At 40.7% G+C, this 7,415-nt stretch overlaps 1 protein-coding gene across 3 annotated transcripts in view; it reads right to left on the bottom strand.

Moving 5' to 3' along the window:
• The window catches only part of LOC118123692 (sodium- and chloride-dependent GABA transporter 2), a 127,736-nt gene extending 124,313 nt beyond the window's left edge, over nt 1–3,423 (bottom strand). For all 3 annotated transcript variants that reach the window (XM_047343783.1, XM_047343785.1, XM_047343782.1), the window contains exon 1: nt 3,074–3,423. The gene's annotated coding sequence lies outside the window, so the exon portion shown is untranslated. The remainder of the gene's footprint in view (nt 1–3,073) is intronic.
• Between the last annotated feature and the right edge of the window lie 3,992 nt (nt 3,424–7,415).

A 7,415-nucleotide genomic window follows, 5' to 3' on the forward strand; every position in this document is an offset into this window, starting at 1 on the left:
GCACATGCCTCTTTCAGAGTCTGACTCCAGCTCTGATCTTACCCGGACCACTGCAAGTCAGCCAGTACCACTACATGGCTCCAAGTATACATTTAAAAGTCACAGTTCATTCCTTTGTTCGTTGAACAATGAAAACCCATCATTATACAGCCCCCGCATCATTGAAGGTGTCTTTCTTAATGGTGTTCTAGTCTCAAACACCCTGGGAGCCCTCTGGTCCGAAAAATCCGCAGTCAGTATGGACCTGTACACTGACTTGTGCAAACATGATATGCCCCCCACCTTTGTACTGTCATGGCCCGGCTCACAGGTCATGACAAATACGAAGATGGACACAATGAATGACGGTAAATTAAAGTATTTATTATAAATTAAACAACCAATAAGTAACGACAAATGTGGAGTGTGTACGTCAGTAACATCAGTCATGTAGATGTGACTGTGTGAGCATAGTGAGGTGTAAGGTGTTGTGGAGCGAAACCTGGCTGTCACCACTGCGCTCCTCTGGTACCTTCAAGGACACACAGGAAAACACAGTAACTTTCCACCACACCCGCATCTAAGCAGCTAGGCAGGGCCGTCACAGTACAGTGCAGCAACTGTCATCGCTCAGCAGAGCTGCCGCAAACTCCTCTAAAAGCGATTGGAATATGCGCCATTTCTGTACAGATTGGAAAGAGACAAGTCAGGAACTTTGAGAGTGTGGTTCCTCAACTCCACTCCTCCTTCTTTGTGGGGGCAGATCTTCTCGTCAGGCTCGGCACACAGCTGGATACCATTAATTAAGACTTATGGTCCCAGGTCAGGGCCCAAAGATACTCTCTGTCTTCCGAACCAGCCCAAATGTCATCTGGGCAGACCATCCCTCAGGCATGCCAGGTCGTGAGTGAGGTCAATGTGATCATTCTATTGACCCAGACAATACCAACTCCGGCCCGGAGTTCACTCCCATGGTGGAATGAGCAGCCATCAACATAAACTTTGGGGAGACCCTGGCAGACATTCTCCTCATAATATTGTAGTTCAATTGCTGCACCTCTAAATGCTCCCACCTCCTCTAGTTTTAAGTTTTAGTCTAACTCACCAGCTGAGGAGGCTTTTGAAAACATGAAGTCATGCTTATCCTCCTTGCCTATCCTCAAAACTCAACACATCATATATATATATATATATATATATATATATATATATTGTGTCAATAATCTTTGTGATGTGTTCTCAGAGTCTGGGGTCTGTACATTTTATGCTAAGTAAAGCTGTACCTCCATTTGTGAGTCTTAGAACACTGCTTACTTATTTTATGCTGATTGGAAAGAAACAGTAAAGAGAAACGAGATGACTAGGTTAGGATAACTACTCACACAATGTATTTTTCCTAATTTAAATCCCGGTTTAAACCCAAAACCATGCATCCGTGAGTTATATCACTTACCAAAGGCCCACCCAACAGCCACACACTGGACCAGAGACACAAATAATACACATGCTCCATTCGGACCATAGTAATCAACCAACTGGAACAGATAGACTCCTCCCTGGGCAACAGAGAACATACATATACAGTGTCACTTAAAAGACTCCTCCACTATAATAATTGTTTTAGTGATAGGTGTTGTGTTTGGGTAAGGTTTCACCATCATAGGGTACCTGAGTAGTGAGAGGGATCTGAATGATGAAGCAGATAGAGCAAAAGAGGAGGATCAAGATTTCTCTACGCCAGGGTCTGCGCATCGTTCCTGGGAACATGTCAATCACTGATGATGTTATTGTTTCCAAACCTGTAAACTAACACATGAAAACAGACAAAAAGGAGAATAACTTCAACACATTATTTAAAAAAACATGCATCAGGCCCAGGCTTATTATCATTTCAGCTGTGGTAATGACACGACATGCAACAGAGTACCCATCCACGTTGAAAGAGAAAACACAATTTTCTCTTAAATAAGTTTCAAGTAACTGCCATCCACTCTTGTCTACATAAAATAGATTTGTATATTCAGAACACATTACTATGAATGAAAATGGCAAGGTAAAAATATTGTGACTATTGTAATTCCGATCGTGCTCTGTACAGATTCAATGCTTCCTGTGCCAGACACAGCACTCCCATAACATAAATGAGCCTTCATTTCTTTGAAAGCTTAATTTTCTCCCTATAAACATGCAGCTGCCATGACATATCATCAAAAGCTCAACATCATCTCAGAAAAAAATCTTGATCAATGATATTAGTTGAATTAAACATTATATATACTATATAGTTGTTGAAATATTTCAGGACCTAAGTAGTTGACTGACCAACAAACTGACCCTAGCATGAATAAAATCTTCAAATACAATGGGGTCCAAAAGCGACCACGTTCCCATTCGTGTAAGAAATACTCCTTATCTTACCACTGTGTCCAGCCCCAACATTATGAGCATGATGAAGAAGCAGGCAGCCCAAAACTGAGGCAGGGGCATCATGGCAACAGCCTGAGGAAATGCAATGAACGCAAGACCAGGTCCTTAGAGGAAAGAAGAGACATTTGAATTTTCTTCCTCTCCACTTGTCTTGAATTAGATCTTTGTCCTTTTGAAGCAAAAATGTGAGTGAAGGAAAATTCATATTTAACAGACATGGTTGCTTCAAGGTTTAAATCAGACTTGAATCCACGACCATGTTGATGGGAATTCCCTGGACCTGGGCCATGAAGCCCAGAGCTGAGAAGACTGCAAATCCTGCACCCAAGCTGGTGCAACTGTTCAGCACACACAGCCACAGACCCTGTCCCTGCAAACACACACACACACACACACACACACACACACACACACACACACACACACACACACACACACACACACACACACACACAAATACACACACCTTTCTTTGATAGCAACAGTGGATATACATAGGGAATGTGGAGACGGGGAGAAGGGTTGGGGAATGACATGCCGCAAACTGTCTGGCCAGAAGACAAACTGGGGCCTTCTTGCACAGAGAAATGATATATTCTATCAATTTTACAATGTGGTATACTATATATATATATCTATATCTGTATATAGATATATATATATTGACCTGATTTCTAAGTAGTTAGGTATAGTGGGTGTGTATATACACCCACTATACCTAACTACGGTCACCCCATAAAGTTCTCACTTAATACAATTTATAAGTTAGATACATTTTGGACCATTCAGTGCTATCTCCCAGAGCATTGCAGAAGGCTCTGAATGTATTTAACTGAAAGGTTTGTGGAAACAGTGCAATGCAAAAGCAGATTCATAATTTATAGGTCTTTTCAAAATAAATTGTCTTCCTTCACAAGAGAGAAAACCTGATACTAACTGTGGGGTGAAACTGATGGTTGGACTCCAAAAACACAACTTCATCAATGTTTCAGTGGAACTACTGATCACATGGTTTACCTGTAACAGTTGTTCTTAACTTTGTTGTACCTGCCCAGAGTGATTAAGGTCCCTGATGCAACACCATAGGAGAAAAGGACCTGAGCGCAGGCTTCCATCCACACCTGATTACCAAAGGTGAAAAACCATATGTAATAACGTCATCGTCATAATACTGTGTCAAAAGAACTGCGGTTTCATCACCATTCTTTGCACATCTACAACAATAATTGGCCAAAAGTAGCTTTGACTGGTCAACATAAAAATGTACCATTGAAAAACATCTTTTAGTCACATAGTCCCAGAAAAAACATTGTAAAACTTCATGATTTATCTAAGGTGTCTCACCTGAAGGTCTGCCAGACGAGAAGGTTCTGGATAAAGGTAATAGACCACACCCTGCCAGGCCCCTGGCAGTGTCAAGCCCCTGACCAGCAGAATGACCAACATTACATAGGGGAACACTGCCGTGACATACACCACCTGAAATTTCAGTGGATAGATAACATATTTCTGTGTCAGGTTACAAGAGCACTGGCCCTATGATACTGATAGTGTTGGTCAAGAGGTGCTTCCATTCCATGTCAACACAACAGAAAGAAAAATGAAGAAAATAGTTACAATTTGTTACAAGTGTTCGATAACTTTTCCAGGATAGTAAATACATATTGTACTGTAATGAGAACTGACAAAAATAAACCCAGTATGAACCAAATGTCAAAATGCTCCTCATTTTTATAAGATGAGTCAGTTGCACCAATGTAGCAGATGTCAGTTGTTCAATGCAAATGTTCTAAATGTTCTGTAACTGTATCAGCAGTAAGTGGGAAAATCCCTGCTGACCATTTGTTGACACTGCTGCTGCTTCTGTTAGCTACTATCCTCGGGTCCTTGACATTCCTTGTTATCTCTGAACTATGACAGAGAATTAAACTGATTAAACTGTGAACATTGTTTCAGTGGCAGAGAGTAACATTTACATTTAAATTTACACATATGTTTGAAGAAGAGCATATGACAAAGCCGGAAAGTGAGGAGAGCTTTGGCCCAGTTTTACTCCATAACCATAGAAATATTTATGAAAAATATAATAACCATAAACCTCAATAGTGTAGTTTCCCTGATCAAAGCCAAGTCTTCCTGTTGCTTTAAACTAGAAGTACCTCAGATGCAAGATACACCATTTTGCATAACTATCTATAACAGTCCCTCCAATATAATTTGGCAAAACCATTGGTAGGCTATAAAAACTAAATTGATTGCACACAGGTCTGATCTGCTCACAGACCTTTCCTGTGAAGCGGACACCTTTCCAGATGCAGAAGTAGCAGGCCACCCAGCAGGCCAGGAGACACAACAGCAGCTCCCATTTCACTGTGCCAACCTCGTCTATTCCCCCAGACATGGACAACACTCCTCTCCTGTGTGGGGACACCAGACAGTGGGTGGTGGTTGCATGTGCAAAGAATTACTGTCCTTACCAAGGACAGAATGTATTTATACATTAACTATGTTCCTGCCACCCTATGTCATTTATAATGAGCTTTGTTTGGCAACACTGACTCACTCCCAGAACTCAGAGACTGAAGACTTGGTGAGATTTCCAGATGTCCAGTTTCTGGTCAGGTTACCATTGTGTAGTGCAGTCCAGTTTGCAGATGTGAGGTCCACACATCTGTCTGTTGACAGAAAATGTGTTATTTAAACTTTAATATTCAGATCACAAAGCGAATTGAAATGATCATCAAAATATGATAGTTATCTGGTTATTATTTTTGCTGACAAAGAAACTACACAAATCACCACTCAGTGAGAGAGTTTCACTGGTTAGTATTGAGTAGTAGTAGTTAGTATTGTAGTCATTAGTAATTATTATTGAGGATTAGTATTGTGTTTGCATATGTCAATATTAATTATTATGTTTGCCCTGCTACATGCTGGTGACCTGTCAAGGGTGTACCCGGCCTTTCTCCCAATGTTAACTATGATTGGCCGAAGATTGAGATTACATCTTTCACTGTGGTTTTAGATGGCTGAAATAGCAATAGTCGATTTGTTAATTTTCCAGCCTCCCAAAGGCAAAGCTTCTACAGGAGCTTAAAAAGTCAAAAGTCAAAAATCTGAATGTTAGACCAATCAAAGGAGGGGCTTATAAATAATTAATGAGGCAGGCGAAAACAGTCTGTTCTGTCTGGAGGGCCAGAGAGAGGCAGAAGTGAGGACATGGAAATACACATTGCAGCAGTTTTTTTACTTTAAACCACTGATATATCATCTTAGGGGTACCAATACCTACAATTAAATCCCAGAAAGATGTAAAATATGGGCCCTTTAAATTATTGGGAAGTCATTCAAGGACTCTATTTGAACATAGACTATACAAAGATGGACAGCATGACTGAAACCAAATATGAAGCCAAAGATTGTTGATCGCCATCTGGTGGCTGGCTGCAGTATGGGTCATACATCTCACCTCCTTTATGTCAGTGGATGGGACATGGACGAAAGCAATACAAAGTACACAAATTAAATACTTTTTTTTCTCAGATATTGTTTTTTGTCATTCTATGCAGTTGTTATCACGCTGATGTTTGTTCAAATGTTGACTTTTTCATATTTGACAGCCAAGACTGGTCAAGCATGTGTATCCACGTGATCTTGATTGCCGACATCATCCCCTTTTGCTACTGGGTCTGGGGTTCCAAATGGACAAGATGGCATTGTTCATGTCCCGTAAATTTCAGATTCATTTCTGGTTAGCAAGACGAATCTTTCTATACAGTCTATGTTCTTGACAGAGGTCTTAAATTGTATTTATTATGGTCCTATATCTGAAAACACATAAATTCTGACACAAGGAACATTGGGCACAGAACATAAATAGTCAGTTAGTTGTCATATTTTTTCGTTGTAGGCTAATGAAAATAGATTACTACCGTGTATAGACCCATTTTTAGAACTGGAGGACTTGTTTATTGAATGTAAACAGTTCTGATCCCTGCTTCAGAGTATTGATTTTACCTCTGTGTGCCCTGTGTGTGCACGCACACAAGCAAAAGTAACTCAACAGTGTAAGGACAGATTTTCACCTAATTTGGGATGAATATTACCAGGGACAATATCTCCAGATTATTACCTTTTGGAGCTGATCGCTCTGGGATGGGGGGGTGGGGGACGACACCCCTGCAGAGAACTATATTTGTTGCGTGAATGAACACAGCAAACATGGTATTTATCTTTAAATCTTTATGGATGGCACCGATGCAAGTAGGATTTCTCTAGGTGCTGCTTACGGTCAGAGATGGGCAGTATTTCTATGACTTGTATTTGAAATACGTATTTCAATTACTTTTGAGTATTTTGTAATTTGTATTTGATAGGGCCGATAAAAAATCTAACGTAATTTGTAACAAAATACTTTAGAGTGGAGTAATTTTGTATTTAAAATACTCAAAATACATTCAGAAGCATATTTCAATGCCAAAAAAGTGATCTGGAAGATAAACTGAAGACGGTGCAATATGTTTGCACCACTGCTGACATCTGGTCCACTAGTAAGACTAGCTTCATGGGCGTAACAGCTCACTGGATCAAGCCAGATTCAACTGAACGTGAATCAGTCGTTCTCGCATGCAGACATTTCCCAAGTCCACACAACTACAACCGCATTGCTGAGATATTGGAGGAAATCCACTCAGAATTTGGCCTGTCAAATGAAAACATCTGTTCATCACCAAACATGCCTGGGTTGACATCACCTTCCAAGAGATGAGTCTTGCACATCCTATCTGTGCCATCGATACAGAACCTCTTCTCATTGGTCAGGACCTGCTGGACCGACTGGCTCCGCTCATTGACTGTTACCAGGTACGCATTTGGGCTAAAGTCAACAACAACAACCAACTGGTGCTAGTTTTCCAATACTAGACGGAAAAGTCGCTGTCATCCAGGCACCCAGCAGAGCCTCACCAATGCACATGCCTCTTTCAGAGTCTGACTCCAGCTCTGATCTT

The sequence above is a fragment of the Hippoglossus stenolepis genome, chromosome 16, assembly GCF_022539355.2.
Source record: "Hippoglossus stenolepis isolate QCI-W04-F060 chromosome 16, HSTE1.2, whole genome shotgun sequence".
In the NCBI taxonomy this organism is placed as follows: domain Eukaryota; kingdom Metazoa; phylum Chordata; class Actinopteri; order Pleuronectiformes; family Pleuronectidae; genus Hippoglossus; species Hippoglossus stenolepis.